The following is a 24,996-nucleotide window of genomic DNA, read 5'->3' as shown; positions in this document are numbered from 1 at the left end:
GTGCCATCTCGTGCTATGTCCATGGCTGTATTTAATGTTACCTTAGTCCTGGCACTTAAAACTTTCTCTCGCAGTTTAGCTGAGTTTGTACCAAACACCACCCTGACCATCTCATCTTCCTCTGCATAAGCACAGTCCTTCACCCGTGAATATTTAGTGGGAGTTTGCTATTGGATTGCCGCTGACGGACGGCCTTATATGGGCAGGCACTAAATTACAAACGCCAGCGCAGCCTGTCTATGAACTTAATTTAAAGTGTAGGTTTACATCGTGCTTTGTTTCCGAAGTAGCAGAACTCATGAATATGGTTGTATATGTCACTCGCCGCTTCTTATTGTTTCGCTGCCTTCTCAATTATATAATGCATGTTTTCTTCAGCGCTTTTGGAGGTCTTCCTGGTTTTCTATGTACTGCGTGATTACGTGAAGGCGTGATGATGTCACACGAAACTCCCCCACGGCGTTCAAGCTCATCTCCATTACAGTAAATGGAGAAAAACAGCTTCCAGTTATGACCATTACGCGTAGAATTTCGATATAAAACCTGCCCAACTTTTGTAAGGAAGCTGTAAGGAATGAACCTGCCAAATTTCAGCCTTCCACCCACACGGGAAGTTGGAGAATTAGTGATGAGTCAGTGAGTGAGTGAGTCAGTGAGTGAGTGAGTGAGTGAGTGAGGGCTTTGCCTTTTATTAGTATAGATATATATATACAGTATACTGTATGTATATAGTATATATATATATATGTAATAAGAGGGGCCATTCAGAAAAAAAAGATTGGTTTGTAAATATATAAATCGGTTCAGATATATATATTGGTTCAGATACATTGGTTTGAATACATCCTTTCAGATATATATATATTGGTTGGGATACATTGGTTTAGATATATACATTGGTTTGAATACATCAGTTCAGATATATACATTGGTTGAGATATATATATTGGTTGATATACATTGGTTAGGATATATATATTGGTTTAAATAGATTGGTTTAGATATATACATCAGTTCAGATATATATATTGGTTGAGATAGATCCGTTTGGATATATAGGTCGGTTCAGGCGGGCAGGCACAGCGTGCGGCCACCTAAGTTTAGCATCTCCCCTTTGCTTCATCATTGCTTCAATATTGTTGTCATTATTGCATGTATTTTATATAAGTAGCATATACCTGTCTGCAACGTTTTGTTTCGTATGCTGTCTTGGTTGGGGGTCCTCGAGTTCAAAGCACTTTTTTTCCTTTCATTATTTAAAACAGTTGCACTCGCATTGATCTCAACCGCAGTACGCCCCATTTTTTCACCTCATGATACGCTGGTTTATCATTTCTGTTATTCCGTATTGGGAGCATTTCATTAAAGGGCGATCTGCTTTAGCAAGGAACTTAGTTCTATTTGCTGAAAGGATGTTATGGAGGAGTAACAATGGAGTTGCACTGTTTCTTTAAAATGTTGATCAGGGATCAGAATGACCAGAATATTCCTGCTTTACAAATAACTGTTTATATAGTAAAACTGACAAAACCACACACATAGACGTACACGCACACAACACACACACTCAAACTTACAAATCGTGGGTCGCACACACTACTGATTAAGTGTATCTGTCAGGGGCGATCATTTTTTCACCCAATAAAACGTTAGTTTGTCAAAGATAGAAAGCAGTGCGGTGATTTCTATTATTCCTTATTGGCAGCATTTCATTTAAAGATGATTCACGTCAACAAGGCGAAAGAGTCTCTTATTTTGACAGGACGATCTTTTTTTAGGCATAAGCATTTTTGATTGACTTACAAAAAAAATAGTTATTACTTACCCTCTTTGCTTCAAATTGTTTTTAAAAAAAACCTTTTTAATATAATTTATTTATGACAGTGTTAAAATAAAAAAAGTAGTGTTCAGAATTATAATACGCTGTATGTAACAGGAAGAGGTGGTGGTAGGAGTAAGATTGGTGACTCACAGTTAAATGATCACTGGTTTGTGTCTGGGGGGCTTCCTTTCTGTTAAAGGCACTATAAAAATGTAAGGAATTATTATTATTATTATTATTTTTATAATACATGTAAATGTGTGATCAAATTCAGCCGCTGCGTAGTGGGATATAAATGGGGACATTATGTGTTCGACAATACCACGAGTTAATTGAAATAATTACACAGCAAGGTGCGCACGCAATACAAACATAATGTGTATATTATTGAAGTAAAGGTTCATATAAATTGACAAATTTTTAACAAGTTGAGAGATGTAAACTGGTTAAAATGCACGAAATTATATATGTATTGCTTTATAGTTCACATATAGTGTATGTATATTATTAAAATAAGGATATAAAATCATATAAAATGGTATAGAATCTGCGTTGTAGACTTATTTTGTGTCATAATTCTTCAAAGAAGTCTTTAATTAGTTTACTTTAAAAAAATCTTATGGCACACATGTGAACCGTTGAAAATCGCTGATCTTAATCAATCAATAAATATTTGAACAGGTGCTCTAAAATATCTGTGCCTCATAGAATTCAGTGTCCCTTCTCTTAGGTGCACTGAGATGTGATTGCTGTGGAACTCCTCTTGTTCGCATGCCTTTGTGCACCGCTTGTCTTTTGTTTTAACGCATGCTCCGTGCAAAATGCTTCCATATCTGTTAGTTAACATGCACGCGCAGCAATGTCCTGGGGCCTCATGTATAACGCCGTGCGTAGAACTCGCACTATAACATGGCGTAAGCACAAAAGCCGAAATGTGTTTACGCACAGAAAAATCCAGATGCAGGAATCTGTGCGTACTCCAACTTCCACGTTCTTCCGCTACATAAATCCCGATCAGCGTGAAAACTAACGCCGTGCACGCATTATGTAACGCCCCAAATCCTCCCAGAATTACGCCTATTTGAATATGCAAATCAATATAAATTGCCCTTAAGCGCAGCCTTCTGTGAAAAGACAATGGGAAAAGCACGGGGGGAAACATAAGAATTTCAGCGAATACCAAGTGGAGGCAAAGGAAAAACATACTATTTGTTCAAATAAGCCGTGGTATAATCAACAAAAGGAAGTTGATCGAGTGGCATAGTGTGTTGGAGAAACATGAAAGCTCACATCCACAAAATCGCACAGTGCCGGAAATAAAAAAGAACTCACATATCAAAGTCGCCGTGGAAAGCCGAGTTGTAAGCCCACTGTCTGAGTGTCATATGAAAGCTTATTAGGGTACAGAGAAAAAAGGCACACGGTGGGGAAAAAGCACGAAATGTCCACTTTAATCTCGACATTTCCACTTTAATCACGTAGTTTATTTTGTCATTAAAGTAGAACATCATAAAATTCATCTTAAAATCGTTTAATTAACCAGTTTCTAAAATCACATTGTAATTAAAGTAGCAATGCTTTGTTTTGTATTTGATTTTCTATGTGCTCTATGTGTGTGAATCACTACTTGCTTCTTAAACCGGCTCTCTTCCTCCAACTGGACACAGAGTCCATTACATTTGTGATATCCAATTATTGCAGTACTGCTGCAATAAATTATTTCATCGAAGTGAAACATGTTTAATAACGTGCTTTAACTCCTATCATCATGAAAATGACATCACGTATACATCTCAGTATTTTAGTTATTCAGAGAGCTGTAATACAGGGGCGGCTCTAAGCTTGTGGTGGCACTGGGCAGAGGAAGAATCGGTGGCTCCTTCGCCGCCAATGTCATGCACGGTGGATGGCCACGTCTGTTGCAGACACTAGCCGCCTCGTGCTCATGACACAAGCATTTAACTTTTGCCGAAATTTGTCCCTGCGTTTTTAGCTGTGTTGTTATTTTCTCTTTCTGTTTTATATTCAATATATATTGGCGTAGCCATCACTGCAGTCAGTGCTTTTCTTTCCCCAAGTAACCGATCGCCATACAATCAGCTCTGTAATAGACGTTAAGCCATCTGTAAGCTTAGCGCCGATTCTTCAAAACGTTTAAAGAACATTGAAATATCTTCATAGTACATGTTTAATTATTCTATCCTTCACGACACTCCCAGTGAAGAATATAGATTATTTAAATGAAGTTAAAGTTTTATCTGTATAATTTAACAAACATATTTTGCTGCATTTCACCTTAAAAATGATATCGTCATCATATGTAAATACACGCTTTATAAAGTGGCTCAGGTTGTGCGATATTATAACTATAGTGCAAGTTTACAGTGGGGTGATTGTACTTATAAGTACAAACAGTTCTACAAGGAGCACTTGATTGGCTGCATTTAAAGTTCTTGGGATTAAACTGTTTTGAACCACGAGGTCCGTACAGGAAAGGCTTTGAAACGTTTTGCCGTGGCTGAGACAGCGTGTCCTTGATGCTGTATATCGATAATTCTCTTTCCGATAAGCTGCTGCTGTGATTCACACTCAGATACAGTGATATAAATACTCCGAGTGGTGCAGTGAGAGAAATATGGAAAAAGATGATCCGCTGTGGCAACTCCTAACGGGAGGAGCTGAAAGAAGAAGAAGGAGAAGTGAGAGTAACAACGCTAAAAAGCAGTTATGGTATTTGGAATACTATGGCTATTCCCTGGACCATTATATTGTTACAAGTTAATTACAATCAGATGCATTACACTAATAAACAATATGCGGTTAGTTTCGGTGTATTTATAAAGCCGCATCAGGAAAATAATGAGTAACCACACAGGAACAGTAGCACTGCTTTGACGCTGGATGCCGCCAGTCTGCAAAACCGAGCGGAGAACTTGCGTACGACAAGGCATGAGGTACCGTGGAAAAGTGCGTGGCTTTACGCCAAGTGTAGGTTTTATACATCGCGATTTGAACGTGGAAAAGTTCTTACGCAACATTTCTGTGCGTATGCACCGTTTATACATGAGGCCCCTGGGGAGTATTTTTCGGACGTGAATTACTTGTTTAGCTGGATGTAGTTGTTGACAATTTGGCATGATCCTGGATCTGTCAGTTTTTCGAAACTCTTGCTGGATGTGTTGTCATAGCAGCACATCGAAATCCTGAAACCTGCTCGGAGGAGGTTTGTTCTGTGTAAACAAGGATTAGCTCACACAATTAATCAGTTTCCGTGCATGGAATTCATTCAGTCATGGTTTTGCCGTTTATAAATGAGTGACCAATTGATATCGGTGCTCAAATTATATTAAGAGAATTTCATATAGAGAGGGTCGGCAAGATCTTTTATTGCTCCCGGAGGAAATTCTTTTCGAAAGATACCACTTGAGCCAAGGGGGAATATTAAACCTCAAAGATTTATTAGCACCTTATATTCAAAGTCAAACTAGGTGAAGTCGGGCTCTCACCACCACACAGACAGTATGCATTGCTTTGGGTTTTTTTGCAAGCAGCAATTTTTTTATATACTGTAGGTGATGCGGAAAATCTATCTAAAAGTGCAGTTTGCCAGGCAATTCGTAAAGTCTGTTTGGCTCTGAAATATTTCTTTTGGGTTTTCATAGTGTTTCCTGGACACATGCTTGTATAGACAATAAAAGAAACGTTTCATGCCATTGCAGGTACACAGGCAAAAACACCCACAGTTCCATAAAGAATCTCAGCCTAACATTCTCATTACCCAGGACTTCCAAATGTGATTGGGACACATGGGACTGATCAGAGTGGAGTTTGATCAAACATTATTTGGAAAATGTACCTTTGATCTGGATTTATGACATATTAAATAATAATTAATCTGACACAAAGGAAATGAAACGCTGCATTCAGTAAGTACAATGCACACTACTTAGCGTTTAATTTGTCGGCCAATTTTTGCCAGCCGTCTTTTCTGGTTTGGGCTGCTTTTGCAGTGTTACCCCTTGTGCATATTAAATCTTGAAATTCTTCATATCCTTCGAATAAAAAGTCCTGCTCCGCTTGTGTGAAAAAAAATGCAGCCGTTCCTTTGTCATTTTGTTACAGCCTATCAAAGACTTGCTGTGTAAAGACTTCCTAATCATGTTTTCTAGACTCAATATATATGGGCTTTTCAATCAGCACAGGTGCGCGCATTCATCTCGGATGATTAGATCCAGATAGACTAATCTACTACACGGCTGCGTTTGAAAAACTGACTTATCCCAGATGAGCTTCACTGGCATTAACTCATCCAAGATGAGGCATCTGATCTCAGATGATTTATGCGACGTACAGAAAATAACCCCACGATGTCTGCGTCCTAAGGCTGCAGGTATATTAAACGCTACACCTGTGTAAATGTTTAAGAACAAGTTATCACTTATAGCATGACAATGGATTGCTACATGTATTTTAACAAGCTGTCTTGTAAATGTCTTTGTAAAGTGTTACTGGGTGTCGAGCAATGTATTAGTATTACTGATATTTTACTAAATCTTACTATCCATGTTTCTTTGTTGATGAGCCCCATTGAAGAATTTTTTGGTAATAGAACAGTAAACACAGCAGAATGACTGAAAATACAACTGACGACTGGTATTTTTCGATATCATTTTAACAAAGTTTACTGTCTGCCGTCAATCACAGACACTCCGGTAAAATGTCAATAGTGTTTAATATACCAGCAGCCTTAGAACGCAGACGTCAGGACATCGCTGCGCGTGCATGTTTACTAACAGGTATGACAGCATTTTGCATGGAGCATGCATTAAAACAAAAGACAAGTGGTGTGCAAAGGCATGCAAACAAGAGGAGTTCTGCAGCAATCACATCTCAGTGCACCTAAGAGAAGGGACACTGAATTCTACAAGGCACAGATATTTTAGAGCACCTCAAATATTTATTGATTGATTAAGATCAGCGATTTTCAATGGTTCACGTGTGCCGTAAGATTTTTTTAAAGCAAACTAATTAAAGACTTCTTTGAAGAATTATGACATAAAATAAGTCTACGACGCAGATTCTACAACATTTTATATGATTTTTATATCATTTTAATAATATACACTATATGTGAACTATAAAGCAATACATGTATAATTTCGTGCATTTTAACCAGTTTACATCTCTCAACTTGTTAAAAATCTGTATATAATCAATTTATATAAACCTTTACTTCAATAATATACACATTATGTTTGTATTGCGTGCGCACCTTGCTGTGTAATTATTTCAATGAACTCATGGTATTGTCGAGCACATAGTGTCCCCACTACGCAGCAACTGAATTTGATCACGCATTCACGCGTATAATAATAATAATAATAATAATAATAATAACAATTCCTTACATTTTTATAGTGCCTTTCTTACTACTCAAAGCAATTTGTAAAAATAAATAAATAAACAAACAAACAAACAAAATAACAAAAATGAAGCCCCCCTGTCACAAACCAGTGATCATTTAACTGCGAGTCAGCAATCTTACTCCTACCACCACCTCTTCCTGTTAGATACGGCGCATTATAATTTTGAACATTACTTTTTTATTTTAAACTGTCATAAATAAATTATATCAAAAAGGTTTTTTAAGAAGCCAATTTGAAGCAAAGAGTGTAAGTAATAGCCATTTTCTTTTTGGAAGTCAATCAAAAATGCTTACACTTAAAGAAAGATCGCCCTGTCAAAATAAGAGACTCTTTCACCCTGTTGACATGAATCATCTTTAAATGAAATGCTGCCAATATGGAATAATTGAAATTACCACGCTGCTTCTATCTTTGACAAACTTACGTTTTATTGGGAGAAAAAAATGATTGCCCCTGACAGATACACTTAATCAATAGTGTTTGTGACCCACGATTTGTCAGTTTGAGTGTGTGTTTTGTGTAGTGTACGTGTGTGTGGTTTTGTCAGTTTTACTATAAAAACAGACATTAGTTATTTGTGAAGCAGTAATATTCTGGTCAATCTGATCCCTGATCAACATTTAAAAGAAACAGCGCAATCCCAGTGTTTTCCTCCATAACATCCTTTCAGCAAATAGAACTAAGTTACTTTTAAAGCAGATCACCCTTTAATAAAATGCTTGCAATACGGAATAACAGATATCACCGGGTGGCTTTCGGTCAATGATAAACCAGCGTGTCATGAGGTGAAAAAATGGGGCGTACTGCAGTTGAGATCAATGCTTTCCGGTAACTTGGCTTTTGAGTAGAATCTGTCATGGAAAGGACAAAAGGAAGCGAGTCAGGCAGGTACAATGAGCCAGGGCGGGACGGAGCGGGGCGAAGAGGCGGGTATCTGTGCGAGTGTTTTAAATAATGAAAGAAAAAAAAGTGCTTTGAAATCGAGGACCCCCAACTAAGACAGCGTACGAAATAAAATGTGGCAGACAGGCATATGCTACTTGTATAAAATACATGCAATAATGACAACAATATCGAAGCAATGATGAAGCGAAAGGGAGATGCTAAACTTAGGTGGCCATGCGCTGTGCCTGCCCGTAAATTCCAACCAATCTATTCAAACCAATGTATATATCTGAACTGACCTATATATCCAAACAGATCTATCTCAACCAATATATATATATCTGAACGGATGTATCTGAACCGATGTACTGTATATATCTAAACCAATCTATTTAAACTAATACATACTGTATATCCTTACCAACGTATATTAACCAATATATACCTGTATATCTCAACTAATGTATATATCTGAACGGATGTACTCAAACAAATGTATATATCCAAACCAATGTATATATATATATCAGAATGGATCTAAACCAATTTATATACTATATCTCAACGAATGTATCTGAACTAATGTATATATTCTCTGAGTCTGAGTTTGTAGTATTGTTTGTCGTGGATTTTACGCATTTTTATCAAATTTTTGTTGTCTATTCACCTGTTGTCTGGACATACTGTTTTTTTATGGATCTGCTCCCCTGTATTTACAGGAACTCCTTATCCCTCATACTTCCTCATGCACCCTCCGCTCTGTGTATACCAACACTCTTCAAGTTCCCAGAGCTAAACTTAGCAGTATGGCTGATAGGGCCTTTTCTTCGGTGGCGCCGAGGCTGTGGAATTCCCTCCCCGACTACTTGAGAGCCCCACAGTCGATTGATGCCTTCAAACGAAACCTAAAAACTTATCTTTTTAGAAAGGCTTTTTGTTAAATTATTTCTATAGATTTTTTTGTTTGTTAATTTTATTCTTATTTTGTAGCACTTTGAGATTGTTAAATATAAAGCGCGATATAAATAAAATCTATTATTATTATTATTATTATTATTCAAACCAATGTATCTGAACCTATATACCTGTATATATATCTGAACCAATTTATATATTTACGAACTAATTTTTTTTTCCTGAATGGCCCCTCATATGTATATATATTATAACTTTTTTTTTCCCAGAACATGGTGTCTCAATTCTTTTATAAGCAAAGGGCTTTTTAGCAAAATCATAACCTCGTGATAACTCAAAATGTTATTCTCTCAGTTCCCAAGAATTTCTCCTTTATCAAAAGCTATTTCTTTAATCTATTCTAGAAAGAACTTGAATTAAGTACTTTTCTTCCTTTTTTAAGAAAAATGAGATTTCTCCAGCTTGTACATACATGTTTTTTCTTTAAGCCACTTTTTCTGAACCTACTGATTTTCCCCTCCAGAACAAAACACTCGAAAACTAAATCGTTTTCTTCCCTTTAAATTCCATCTAAACTGAAAAATGTCTTTCTAATATTTCATGATTATACCTCCAAACTGACCAAAGCACAACTTGATCCCATTATTCCAAAACCAAAAAGCTCTTTTTCTTATTTTTATTCTTTATTTTCCTTTTTTCCTATTCATAAATTTAACTTGTTTTCAATTAGCAAGATTCTTATATATGTGCACTGCTTGCAAGTGCATTTTATATAAAATGGTAATTGTTATATCACATTCTGGAGTATGTGAGCATATTCCCTGATACAATACCCATGGTAGCCCAGCACCAAAACTTTAACAAAAGAAACAGTAAAAACAAATTCTAAAGTAAACATAAAAAGTCCAAAGCAGCACAAAAAATTGCTTAAACTCCTCTAAATCACGACAGAAGTGCACCCTATATATAGTGTTGCATAAATGATGTAACTTCTCAGTGTAGTTGTTCATGTGTGTAGATTTACATGACATAGCATCTGCAATATTTTCAATACTCTATTCCATAAAGACACCCATCAAAAATGTTTAGACAGGCTTGGGTGCTCCTACATCCTGACAAGAGTATAATAATAAGCAATGTAGATTTTACCAAGCAATTTTGGCTGATCTTCTGCTTTGCATGTATGACGGAACTAATCCAATGTAAACCTGGCAAACCTGAGTTTGATTAGGGTGACAAATAAATGGAAATGAAGCTCCCTGGCTAGTCACTATTTGGAAATGGGTTGACTATTCCACTTTCAATATTCTAAGACTGGACAACTAAAATTTGCCCAGAGTCAATAATTTCTGGATGAAGTAAAATGAAATCACACATAACCATGGCTGCTTGAACTTGACCATGTGCAACAGGGAACTAACCACTGCTTTTATCTTCAATTGTTAGACCTCTCTGTATTTATACTTAAACTCTGTTTGTTAAACTCTATTAGTTTATGCCAAAAATGTAAAGATTTGTGTAGAATGTGCTTGTTTATGAGTAGGCAATGTGGTGTTTGACTAGGTTGAATATTTGCTCCTCAGTGAATAAAACTCAATCCAATCCGATGGTGATCATTCTCTGAGTACAGAATGTCAAAGGTAGGGCCCTGAAATTTAGGCCCAAAAGATTGCAGAAAACTGTTTTCACTTTGACATTAAAACATATTTTTCAGTTGTTAAGAAAGCCAAATTAAGCCCACTGTGATGCAATGTTGTATATTAATAAAATGTGAAAACTAACAAGGGGTAAATACTTTTGAAAGGCACTGTATGTGTGTTTAAAATCCTGGAATCGGTCAATAGCACAAGAGTAGGGTGTAGTTGTTGAATATGCCGCTGGGTATCATGTGTCTACAAGTGTGGTTAATCAGTTCACCAAGTGGCAATCTGTGTATTTCTAGCATTTACTCTACAATCATGCAGATGACAGACTTATTTGTAAAGTGTCTGTTCTCTGCAAACAGACTGTGAACTAGTGACATTACAGTGAACTGCTGAAACGTGTACGGGAAAGCATCATGGCAAAAAAGGATTTGAGAAGTGGCACATGTAAAACTGCTTTTTGAGCCATAACAAGGTACTTGCACACATTGCGGTCAGTCAAAGTTTTTAAACAAAAACAATGTGGTGGTTGACTTTTTTTTTGTTCTCAAAAATAAAGACTGAGACTAAAGTGATGAAGATTTGCTATCATGGAGATTTAGACATGGTAGCAAAAGACAAGTTTATTGCATCTCAAGGAGAGTATTTTGGAGGTGACTAAAATGGAATTGCTGCAAGTTTTACAATACAGGATTTTTAATAATTCTGGGAATTTTTTAGTCAAGCCTTATATGCATGTGTGCATATATATGTATATATATATACTGTATATGTGTTTATATATACTGTATTTGTATATACACATGCAATATATCCAGTCTATATAAATAAAATGTAAATGTTCGTTTGTAGAAATCAGAAATCTACAACGAAGAGTTGATAATGATTGAAGATTTGCGCTTAGAAATTGCAAACAAAGTTCTCAATCAATTGGGAATGCCATCACCGAATTGATCTGCTGCTGTTTCGTTTGATGTAGAATTGCATCGTAAACAAAATTACAACACGGGTGATTTTTTGTCATATGTGCAATCAAATATTCCTAAGCTAACGCTTGAGCAAAAAGGCATTTACCATCAAATAATGCAAACTGTCAATAACGGGGCTGGAGAAAACTTCTTAGATGCACCAGGAGGAACTGGTAAAATGTTCGTAATTAGATTGATTCTGGCAGCAATTGGATCCCAAAATGACATAGCCTTAGCTCTTGCGGCGTCCGGAATAGCTGCGACATTGCTACCAGGTGGAAGAACCCGCTCATTCCGCTTTGAAATTGCAGTTGAACATGCAATTCATTGAAACTCCCACGTGTAACATTTCCAAGGCATCTGGCATGGGAAAAGTATTGCAGAAATGCAAACTTATTGTTTGGGATGAATGCACAATGGCGCACAAAAAATTGCTCGAGGCTCTTGATTGATCATTGCAAGATTTGCATGGAAACATCACACCATTTGGGAACGCATTAATATTGCTTGCAGGAGATTTCAGGCAAACATTACCTGTAATTCCTCAGTCGACACCAGTGGATGAAATAAATGCTTGCCTGAAATACTCTACTTTGTGGCGACACGTAAAGATGTTAAAATTAACTACATATATGCGTGTCCAGCTGCAAAACGATCGATCAGCTGAGATATTCTCACATCAATTGCTGGAAATTCATCTGACCTCAGGACGAATTTCATTGCCTCATAACTTCTGCAATTTAGTGACGTCAAACGAAGAATTGGTTGAAAAAGTATTTCCCAATATTCAAACCAATTATAAGAATCATGATTGGCTGTGTGAATGAGCTATTCTTGCGCCCAAGAACAAAGACGTCTACGAACTTAATATTTTTCAGTCTAACATTCAAAGCGAGGCAGTCACATACAAGTCCATCGACACTGTTGTGGAAGCAGATGAAGCGGTTAATTATCCACCAGAATTTTTGAATTCACTCGATCTGCCAGGCATGCCACCGCATGTACTGCAATTGAAAATCAGCGTCCCAATTATCATGTTGCGAAATATCAACCAGCCAAAGCTTTGCAACAGCATGCGGCTTGCAGTAAAAAAATTAATGAGCAACGTCATAGAAGCAACAATCTTGACAGGACCTTTCAAAGGTGAAGATGTCCTCATTCCTCACATTCCTATGATTCTAAAGGATATGCCATTTCAATTTAAATGATTGCAATTCCCAATTCGATTGGCGTTTGCAATCTCCATCAACAAACCTCAGGGCCAATCTTTAGAATTGTGCGGTTTAGATCTTGACACGGATTGCTTCTCACATGGACAATTATATGTTGCGTGTTCTAGAATCGGCAAACCAGACAATCTCTATATCTGCACACACAATAGAACAACAAAAAATATTGTATACCCACAAGCATTGTGAAATGAAACATATTAGAAATGTGCGCATTCTCTTTTCTTTCTTTTCCATTTAACCAGACTGAGCCACAGCAACGCGTGGCCAGGTACAGCTAGTATAATATAATTATGTATATTTAGTAATGTTTGACAATTCCAACACTTTTCTGTGCTGCTGTTAAATATTATTTTGTGATGAATTGACTCTACTGTATTTGTTAGTAAATGTAAGTATTATAAGAAGTAATTAGTTTTAATTACATTAACAAGTGCTGAAAGAGTCAGAGACATTAATATTCTTTTGTTGAAGAGGCTGATATTGTGAGATGTTAGACATTGTTACATAAGGCTCAAAACAAATTTCCAAAGTTTTAATTATCCCTTTTAAATTACAAAGCATTATAATCAGAAACACATTTCAATTGGTTCACGTTAAATGTGACAAGTATACAAAAGTATAAACACTTTTATTGAAATGTTTGCTTTTGTTCATATAATGACAGAAATTATGACAAATCTTATCAAACAACATTGACATTTGGGCGAAAACCAAATGGATGATTTTTAGGAAAAATAAAGATGAAAATCAGCTGTTTCAACCTTTTGGTAAAAATGTAGAGTCTTGATACACACTGTATACAGATGACACGGTTTATCTGAAAACGTGTGTCTTTTGTTTCTAATATAGGTTAGGGGGAATAAAGTAGGTGTAAACTAGATGCCCTGTCAAGCTTATTTCAAAAAATTCAATGTTGGTAGCTAAGTGGTAAGATGACAGTTTACTTCCAAATATTTTTTAGATAATCGGAGAAAGAACTTTATCCTGACTAATTTTTATTTGTAATAAAAATGCGTTCACGAGGTAATGTAGCCACCTTTCACAAAATATGCTTTATTGTTACTTAAAGAAATTTTTTAGAGCATAGAAAGAGAAGTGAATCATTAAGAACATACATGGAGAATAGGGGTGAGCACTCTGAAGACTGTGTGACAAAAATTTCTAATAAATTCTCCCAGCTGCTGACTACCCCAATTAGAAGTTAATTATGGAAGAAGTCATTGGGTGGCAATGTTACTTTTCAGAGTTTTCTCAAGTAATTAGGTTCTGGACCCCACAAACTGCTATATGTTACTTTTCTACATAGTAAGAAGAAATGAAATGAAACATATACGTAAGAAAAAGAATCAGTCAGATGGTATTTAAATAATTCATATTCAAATTCAGTGTTAGATATGTTGATTCAACTGCTGATTGATTCACTCAATTGTCAAGGTATATTATATATAAGGTCACTTGAACGAGGGTATTCAGGACAAATATAATCATTTAAATACTACATAATAAATATTCCTGCAATATTATCTATTTTACATTTAACTTACTGTAAATGTGTAGTTAGAAAAGGCAGTCCATCAAAAGTGGGCTTTATAATTAAAAAGAAGTCTCAACATTGGAACCAGTCACTCATTTTTTTACCGTATAGACAAATCCATTAGACTGATTTAACATATCTCAAACCTCTAAAAGCCTAGAAATTTTGTGACAGTTTCAACTTTTAATAATTTGATACACAGTAAAAATGTCAAATAAGTTGACAGTAACGCGTACACGATTTTTAAAGGGCAGGCTCTCCCTGAGGCAAATACTTACAAAGTAATAATATGATTTATTTTTTCCCCTCTTGGGATGGATTGAAATTTCAACACTTTGAGAACGTAAAAGAATAGCTTTTCATGCAAAAACATTTAAAAACTAAAACATGAACATAATGTAGGCAGTATTTAAATATTCAAAGTATAATTGGACTAATAAAAAAACGTGAGTTTTGTCATCATAAAGCCTAAAATGTTTCACAACATTTTCATATATTTTTGCAAAGAAATGGGATGGGAATTGGGAAAAATGAGTGAAAGATTGTACTTTATGTTATTAATTGATGACAGTATTTGTTATGAGAATCTGAACATGTTTAAAGTAAATAAACTTTTTAAACAAATTTGGGACAGTTTTATAAAACAACTGTTATCATTTGGCATCACGCTTGATCATTGTTACTTTCCCGTCATTTGGGCCAGTCATCAGATCTTTTGTAGCAACAAGCAACCTGTAGTTGACTAGAGGATCAATGGAGCTCATTTCCAAAAAAGGAAATGTGAATTCAACAAATGTTTGCTTTTAAGATTTTAATCAGCATTAGAAGGCAACCCAAGATTTTTTTTTCTCTATTGCTCGCTATGGCAATTACCCATTTGTATATGTGTATTTTTGCCTGGCTTAGGTTTTTACACATGAACATTTACATTTTTGTATTAGCCTTCACTGTCAAGTTTGTTTGATTTTTTTTTTTTGTTATAATCTTAGTTTTTTTATTGAGCCATTGACACTTTGTCTGTCCATCATCACGTTCAGTATTCGTCAGATGTTTCAAATACCTCAGATAATTAGTAGTACGTAGCTTCCTTTCCGAGTAGACTCTGACTTTGATTTTGACTTCAGCTCTGCTTATAAACATTTTGTTTGTCTTTGCCCCTTAGTTTGGTTGAATGCTTTTGACTGTCTTTCTGACTCTGACTTTCAGCATATTTTTAGACCAGGACTTTCATCTCCTGTATCATTTGCTGGTTTTAGTATTCCCTTATGATATCCCTTGCCACTCTGATTTCAAAATTTTAAAAATACTTTTCTGTTCTTGTTGCTAACAATTGTGTCTATGGAACTCAGCATCCATTCAGTACAGAAAAATACTGAAAACTTACCAAATATGTTAACTCTGCCGAAATGAAAATGTGCTTTCACATTTTTGAAGTGTCCTTGTGATAACGGAAGAAAATCAGAAAAAATGATTTTACCTTAGATTCATGGCCTTAGTTTCCTGAGGTAAGGCACGATGAAAACAGTATATAGGAGTTTCATTGTATTTTGTACACATAACAATTAATCTGAACTGATTATACTGCTTGTGGTGGGCTACCGCCCTGCCAGGCATTTGTTCCTGCCTTGTGCCCTGTGTTGGCTGGGATTGGCTCCAGCAGACCCCTATGACCCTGTGTTAGGATATAGCGGGTTGGAAAATGACTGATTGACTGACTGATTATACTGCATTATATTTATAACCAATTACATATATATTTTTTATTATTTTATTAATTTTATTGTATTCATTCCATACAAATCAATCAATTTTTAACAAAACGTAGGATTGAGAACAAGATGACCCCCACCCCTGAGAGAGAGAGCATGGCCAAGGGGGTAAAACTTAAGGTTTGTAAACATACCTAAATTGATGAGTTTGATAAGCAGTAGAGATGAATGGAGAAGAAAAAGAAATGCTGAAATAATTGCTTCCTCTGTGCTTTAAAAGCTTATTCTAAAATATTATTGATCAGATCCTGCCATCTTTTGAAAAAAATCTGTATAGATCCTCTAACTGAGTATTTGATTTTTTCAAATTTCAGACAGTATAAAACATCGGTTTCCCACTGACTTAATAGAGGAGAGTTAGGATTCTTCCAGTTTAGCAAAATAAGTCTGCGTGCTAAAAGTGTAGTGAATGCAATCACAGTTTTTTTGCACTTCTCTACTTTCAACCAATCTGGAAGAACCTCAAACAAAGCTGTTAATAGGTTAGGAGGGATTGTGAGACCAATGCTGTCTGAAAGGTTATTAAAAATTTTGATCCAGAATGATGTTAATTTGGTGCAGGAGCAAAACATGTGACCCAGTGAGCATGGAACTTGATTGCAGAGTTCCCAGGTTGGATTCTGCCCTGGAAACATTTTGGAGAGTTTTAGGCGAGACAGATGTGCTCGATATATAATTTTGAGTTGAATAATTGTATGTTATGCACATATGGAGCTCGAGTGAATTCTCTGCATTACTATTTTCCACTCCATTTCTAATATATTGATTAAAAGATCTTTTTCCGAGTGTACTCTTGGATCTTTGAAAGGGAGGAACTGTAAAATAATTTTATATATTGCAGAGATGGTGTCTAAGTCCTTGAAATTGAGCAATATTTTTTCCAGCATTGACGAGGATGCAAGATGAGGAAAATCGGGCAAGTTCTGTTTAACAAAGTTCCTAATTTGAAGATAGTGAAAGAATTGTGTAGCTTGAATGTTAAACTTGGAATGTAATTGTTCATAGGATGCAAAGATGTTGTCTATATAAAGATCTCTAAGCAAGTTAATCCCAAATTTTTTCCAGATATTAAAAACTGCATATGTTTGCGAAGGTTGAAAGAGGTGGTTCTCTTGCAGAGGTTGCCACAGATAAAAGCTTCTCCATCTTAAAATGCTTTCTACATTGGTTCTATATTCTAAGTGAGTGAAGCACAATTTGGTTATCAGTATGTTGTTGATAACTTGCATTTTTTGGGGCACAAAGCAGGGAATATAAAGAAGTACTGCAGGATTTTACTTCTATTGCAGACCAATGATGAGCAGTACCAGCTTTCTTCTATTCAAACACTGGATTTAGTCAGGCAGTGGTGCAGTGGTTAAGGCTTTGGACCTCAAACCCAGAGGTTGTGGATTTGAATCCCACCACTGACACTGTGTGTCCCTAAGCAAGTCGCTTCACCTGTCTGTGCTCGAACTGGAAAAAAATAAACAGAAATGTAACCAATTATACCTCAAGTGATGTAAGTAACTTTGGATAAAAGCATCAACCAAATAAATAAAAGTATAATGTAAATGTAAGCCTACAATGTCTGTTCTTGACAATTCATTGCCTGCAACATGAGTTCAGTATTCTCACATTAAAACATGTGTATGCTTCATCAATCCAGCCAGAGCAGGCAGTATCTTCCGTATGATGAAAGAATATATGCAGTCATATGTGTGAATTTTTTTTTCCTGTTATTATTTTCTAGCTGTCTACAGACCAGAGAGAGCAAAAGGACTGTAGAGTAAGATGAACAGTGAAGTTGGCGAAGACATGAGGTTCACAGCCAGTCTCCTTGAAAACTGGTAAATGTCACAGCAATGGTTTGATTTCTGCTTTTTTTCCTTCTTAAAATGATATGGATACACTGTTTTGAAATATGTGCATAATTTCAAGATATGGATCAATAATTGATATCACTCTTGGTGTGAAATATGAACATATTTGTTAAGCTTTAAGGTTTTCTTTATCACATATAGATACAAGGTTTCATACAGCCCTATTATAGATAGATAGATAGATAGAAACTTTATTAATCCCAAGGAGAAATTCATATAATCCAGCAGCATCATACTGATACAAAAAACAAAAAAACAATATTAAATTAAAGAATAATGAAAATGCATGTAAAAACAGACAATAACTTAGTAACTTAATGAATAATGTTAGCATTTACTCCCCCGGGTGGAATTGAAGAGTCGCATAGTGTAGGGGAGGAACGATCTCCTCAGTCTGTCAGTGGAGCAAGACAGTGACAAAAGTCTGTCACTGAAGCTACTCTTCTGCCTGGAGATGACACTGTTAAGTGGATGCAGTGGATTCTTCATGATTGACAGGAGTTTGCTTAGTCCCCGTCGCTATGCTACAGATGTTAAACTGTTCAGCTTTATTCCTACAATAGAGCCTGCCGCCTTAACAAGTTTGTCCAGGCGTGAGACGTCCTTCTTCTTTATGGTGCCTCCCCAGCACACCACCGCGTAGAAGAGGGCACTCGGCACAACCGTCTGGTAGAACATCTGCAGCATCAAATACAGTAAGTTTATAATCTTGTAAGCTGCAAGAATAAAGTATTAAAATTTATAAGAAAAGTTCACTTTAAAACACAACCAGTAAACCCCCGATTCTGTAAAGAATCGGAAATCCAAGAATGGCAATGACATTTAATTAAATAAATATATTTGTACTAAAATTAACTAATTTATTAAAACTGAAATTGAAATTGAATTGTTATATCATTTAAGTCAAAAATGTCTTTGAGTTGCTGCAGTCATAAGTAAAAAAAATATCAGTGTGCAAAGGTTTAAATGAAGTAAATTGGAAACAAAAAATTCATAAAGTGGTAAATTCAAAATAGTTTATTAAAAATTTCCTTATAAACAACATTTTTGGTAAAGATGGTTTCCTGTCCTTGAATCAGCTCTGACTGGTATGGAGTAGTTAAAACCTTCACTTTAACGTCACACGAACGCCAGACTCTTGAAAAGGCAACATAAAGTTGTCCATGTCCAAATATAGACTCAGATAGGTAAATCCCTACTTTGTCCATGGTTTGTCCTTGGGATTTGTTGATCGTCATGGCACATGCAGCTTTAATGGGAAATTGGCGTCTTTTAAGTGTAAAAGGTAATTTTATCCCTACTTTAAGTTTAAGATTGTGTTGTGGTAATCCGGCCAGGCTAATAGTGTTTAAATATTCTAATGGTAAATTAAGATGCTCAGTTTCATGTTCAGGATGAACACTGTCAGCACTTAGAAAGATGTAGCTTTCTCCAGGAAGCAATCCAAGCACTTGGTTATTTATCTGGTCAACGTCAATAGGTTGTATATGAGGTGGTGTGTACGTTTGCGTTCGGCCGGCAGATGTATTGTGCACGGCTTGCTTTTAGCCTCTGATCTCGTCTTGGAGATCTACATTACTAAACGAAGGTTGTATATGCGGTGGTGTGCGCGTTCGGGCGGCGGTTGTATTGTGACCTGGTTTAGTTTATAGGTTATGTTGTGTTGTTTGGGCGCCACCTACTGACTCTGAGAAGCTGCTGGGTTTGACTCTGGGGCGCTGAGGCACTGTGCGCGTGCACTTTCGGTGCTTCTGGCCTCTGGCATCCATGCATATATACAACCTTCGTTTAGTAATATAGATTTCTTATGGCAAATTAATAAATACTGTGATTTTGAGCAAAAAACTTAAAACTTCAAATATGTCGAACTTATCCTTTAACACTTGCATTCCCTTTCGTTGCTGGTTTTTATGAAGCAAAAACTGGTTTGTTAGCAGTTGTTGTATGCCACCTACATAAGAAGCACATTAAATTACATATACAGTGCCTCACATACAAAAGATAAAAAATCAAAACACAAACAAAAATAATAAAGTATTAACAGCATTACAGCATAAGATTTTTAGCTATCTTAAGGTGATAAATGTATGGTGAATTCTCATAATTTCCTTTGGTATAATAAACCTCTATTTAATACTTACTTTGTTACGAGGTGTCCTTTTCATTAGAGCAGAAAAAGGTAAACATTTCTATAAATTTGCTAATGAGTTGCTAGGTTTTTAGCAATGATAGAGAATAAGAAACACAAGAATGGCACATTATGAAAAACGCCTGATAGGCTCTATCACTAATCTGAAAAAAAGAACTAAAAGGTATAGCTAAGAAATGCTTATAAGAGCTTCTTTCAATTCATGTGCACCTGCCTCTTTAAAATAACGTTTAATGGGTGTAAACACCATGGAATATAAGAATGATCACTTTAAACTGCGAAATGAAGCCAACAGTAGCACATAAAAAATAAAACTATTAGTACAAAACAATGTGTAAAATATGCAGGCAAAGACAGATAAGATGCTTCAGAACATTAAATTAATCAAACGTCATATTAACCCTTGATAAGCTGGGGTGCCTCCTCATTCTTGGGAGTTTGTACAGAGTCACTTGATTTGATTATTATTAAATGTATTTGTCCATTTGCCAGCACATGTCTATTTGCTTAAAAAAGATAAATAATAAAAGAAAGCTATATTGTAAGCATTACCTTATTACTTTATGTAGTTGATACCTTTATTCCTTAAAAGAAAATTTATATATGATTGTTTTATTATTAATTTTGCTAACAATTGATTCAAATGTCAATTGAGGAAGAAATGTTTTGAATGTGGACTTTTTTAAAGCATGCATTACAATTTACAATTATATAAGGGTAGAGAAGTAATCCAATCAAGATGTTATCAGGTAATATCTTACTCATTAAATGTACTATAAAATTTTTAAATTATTACTTTAATTCTGATTAAAATTTTACTTAACAGTTACTCTATAGACAAAGGAGTTTTACTCCAAATAGGCTATTAAACACTTTAGTAACATAACATTAAAAGCTTGCAAAAACAGATACTGTGCCAAGGCTATTCTGTTGTCGGAAACTCCAAAAGTATAGTTCAAAGTACTGGATTACATCTTAAAGGGGTTTTACCTGGAAGTAATAATTCATTATTCATGCATTTTTGCTTTCATGTGGAATCATTAGTATCAAAAAACATTATGCTAGTTTTCACTGGTTTAGTCTCTTTTACCTTTTTTTGCACATTTTCCAACAGCTCCACTATAAAGGATCATGTTAGAAACTCTGTGACAACAGTATACATAATAAGAATTGAGTCCTTCTTATTCCAGGCAAACAATAAATGTAGCTACGTCCCTTGGATTATTTCAGTTACTCATTGAATCTCTTGGTTAGGACTGTTATGGGTATTATGTTTCTTAATTATTTCTGAGTTGTCCAAGGTTTTTATCCAGTGTTTAATTTGACTAAGCTTAAATCTACCTAGACTCGACTTTAATTTTCTAAGTCTGAACTAGTTAGAAAATCATCTAATTAATTTCATAAGGCAATGGTTCAAAGTCCATGTTAGTACCTCCTAATAGTGTATAGAATCTTTATAATGCCATTCGTTAGAAATACTGGTGAAGAAATCCTCTGGCATACCAGATTCTGAATAAAAGCAATTAGATCTTTGAAACAACCTAGGTGATGAACTGCAAGTTGAATAATTGTTCCCATTATTTGATTTTTTTTAGCATATGACATAGCATAACTAAATGAATGGTTTACCATACAGAATGGACTGCCAGTGATAAAAATTATTATCTGTGTAATATTTCCAAATGGATGTAAAGTCCTAGTTTGCATAGTGGCCTGTTTGACAAATATGTTGTTTGAACCATTTAATACTTTTCAGAGTGTTGCTGGTTTTTAGACATTTTTTTAATGATGATATAAGCTATGCAGGGATCAGGATTTTAAGCTCATCTCTGAAATTGGCCATACAATCACAGACTGTAGCTTTCCTCATATGGTCCACCTGAGTAATTAAATAACAGACCAGGAATTTATGAGCCTGATTTATGAAATTAATTCTGTCACCTGTTCCTTAGATACAATCTAAACCAAATCAATGAAAAACATGATTACTACACTCACAATTCTCATTTTTAATTTTATTAATATTTCTGTATTAACAAACAGTCCACCCAGTTCTTTAAAAGTTGCCAATCAGACAGATCTCAACAAACTTAATAGCAGGACAATTTAACACACACCTTTGTTTTCTCTAAATTCGTTGAAAAACACAATACTGAAATCCAAGATTGTCTTAAACACGTAAACCTCTCTGAAAGATTCCAGTGTGGCTATTGCACTGCTGGTAGTAAAAAGAGAAATATTTTGGTAGCGTGTCAAAAAGAAAGTTAACAGTTCAAAACAAAATTTATTTAATTGCAGAAGACATTCACTATTCATCTTCCCCAGTCATATTCTCTAAAGATGAAATTAATATCCAGATGCACATTATATCTTTCATATTGTATTAACACTAAAATACATATCTACTGTATATGTGTTACATAATGATATGAAAAAACAGGTATTTTCTATTGACCAGCTAGTTATAGCTGTACAAGGTAAAGTGCCCCAAAAATGAACAAATATTATAACAGAAATGAAACCAATTTAGTGGCATATTCCTCAATTTCTGCTTCACCTTAAATAATACATCTTAGCACATAAAGCATTTATTAGCACTGACTAGAGTTTTTGTAAAAGTTAATGAAGTGTGCATAAAATATCTGAATATGTTTAAGGAATTTAAATATATTAATAAATGTAAAATACTTGAAAACTTCTGAGGCATTTAATATATGTTATGTTGTTTTTATATTTTCAATGATGTTAAGCCATTGCCTTAAAAAATATAATGTACTTGTGTGAAGAATGTAAAAATGAATAATAAAAAGAAAAACACCCTGTCGTTAACTATTAACCAAATAAAGCAGTGGTCGAAATGCATTTCTCGTAATTATGAGTGGATACATTTGGTCTCTCTCAACCTTGATGTTGAAAGCCAATGTTCATTTGTAACTTTAGGTGACAATTAGGGTCCCTTTTTACTGTTCCACTGAGCAGTAATCTTTGTATAATTACATTTAAATGAGATATTAGCATTTTTTGCGGTTACTCTTTGTTAATTGCATAGTTCACTCACCATGATGCTTGTGATAGAATCAGAAAACCCTATTGACCTGATGCTGCAAGGCATGTTTGGAAATTGTGCTGTGTTCTTCAATTTTTTTTTTTTTTGGCATTTTGAGGAGTCCTGCTGCTTTTATTACATTCTTGACACTTTTGTTAATAAATCATTGCAAAGTTAATGAAAATTGCATTCAGGCATATCCAAAATAATTGTGTCCTTTGTCATGCTAATAAATTGAAAGATGTTGGTCCAATGGGTGAATGCTTACCCATTACAGTGAAGTTTTTGATGTCTGCCTGCCTGTTGCTTCTCTAGTTTTTTAGTCAGACTAATTGTTCTTGCTATTTGCCTTGTATTTTATCATGATAAAGTAAGAATGAATTGAACTTCTCACTCTAGCTGCATCCATATGAGTGTCAAGGAATCTGAGGCAGTATTGTTAGTGATTATATTACAACCATACTTAAATAACATAATATTTTCCAACCTTTAAAAATAAGAAATTCAAAATTAAAAAAATCTAAAATTCATGTTTCTCAATGTGTTGAAGTGTGTATCCTATATTTGCAAGCTGCCTTGTAAAAAAATAGAGCAAAATGTAAAATAATTGCAGTGTATTGCAAGGGAAGAGTTCCAAGTCAAGATTGTTTAATTTAAAGACACTCAGCTATACATATTGCATCATTGTGGTGAGGTGGCTATAGAATTGTCCTAATCAAAAGAACTCAAAACTGTTTATGAATGCCTTAAGGTGTAACATTTAATCCACAGTTCCTTCTGTGGCTTAAGTTTAAATTCCCTTTTCATTTCTTTTATGTTCATTTTTCATTAACATTTATGTTATTAGTGCAATTTAAGTACATTATGTGCCACATTATGCATTTTATGTGAATTTGTCTTCTACAGTATGTGTGCATATTGTGTTCTCTTATGTTCCTTATATTTTGTGGGTGGTCCTCACGACTAAGGCGCAATCCCCAGCCATTAAAGGCAGGCTGGTATTTGCAGTCCTTTACAGTTCATTTGAAAGTGCTCTGGCAAAGGCAGTTTTATCTTTCCTATGAGTATTATGCAGTTTATGTTCTCTGGATTAAGTGATTTTGGTAACTTTTTGTTTGTTTATTGGATTTCACCTGGATTGAATTTTTGGGACTTGTTTGCCTTAGGAGTGACTTTCAGACAAAGGCTTCCTGCCTTTTTTTCTCACTTTTGAGATTTTTTAATATAAATATTGTCTACTTTTTTATAAATAAAACCTTCCTTTCATAAAGATTCATTTTTTGTTGTGCTGTTTTGCAAACCAGGAGTTGATAACTATCCTTTCCTTTGTGGGGCATTTTGATTTCTTTTTGTTAAAATCTTTATATTTTTTAATAATTTGAAGCCAAAGTGCCATTTGGCCAGGTATAGACTGAAGCCAAGCTTTTGTGTGGTCCCTTAGGCTGCTGGAAGGAAAGCTCTTTTTGGGCAGGTGTGGTTGGAGGCTGGTTTGTTTTAGAGGCTTCACATATTGCCATTGTTTTCTTCTGAGAATCAAACCATAAAACACAAATACATTTCTTTCTGTTGCCATCTTTGTATCATTTCCTTTCTGGTAATCAAGGAATAAAGCTAAATATTCAATGTGTTCAGTCACAGTTGGTAGAAATATGTCTAGCCACAAGGACAAAACAAAAATGACCAAGAGATGGAAACAACATCAAAACATGGCAAACATCATATAAGTAGTAAGCAAATATGTAATC

General features: G+C 35.1%; 1 long non-coding RNA gene across 1 annotated transcript in view; it reads left to right on the top strand.

Annotated features, from left to right (window-relative positions):
- The window catches only part of LOC120516342, a 28,502-nt gene extending 9,846 nt beyond the window's left edge, over positions 1 to 18,656 (top strand). Inside the window, exons 2-3 of the long non-coding RNA XR_005630831.1 lie at positions 17,927 to 18,023; positions 18,620 to 18,656. This is a non-coding gene — a long non-coding RNA (uncharacterized LOC120516342). The remainder of the gene's footprint in view (positions 1 to 17,926; positions 18,024 to 18,619) is intronic.
- Positions 18,657 to 24,996: the final 6,340 nt, after the last annotated feature.

This window comes from Polypterus senegalus, chromosome 16, assembly GCF_016835505.1.
Source record: "Polypterus senegalus isolate Bchr_013 chromosome 16, ASM1683550v1, whole genome shotgun sequence".
Classification (NCBI taxonomy): Eukaryota; Metazoa; Chordata; class Cladistia; order Polypteriformes; family Polypteridae; genus Polypterus; species Polypterus senegalus.
This window is presented reverse-complemented; position numbering and strand designations above follow the sequence as displayed.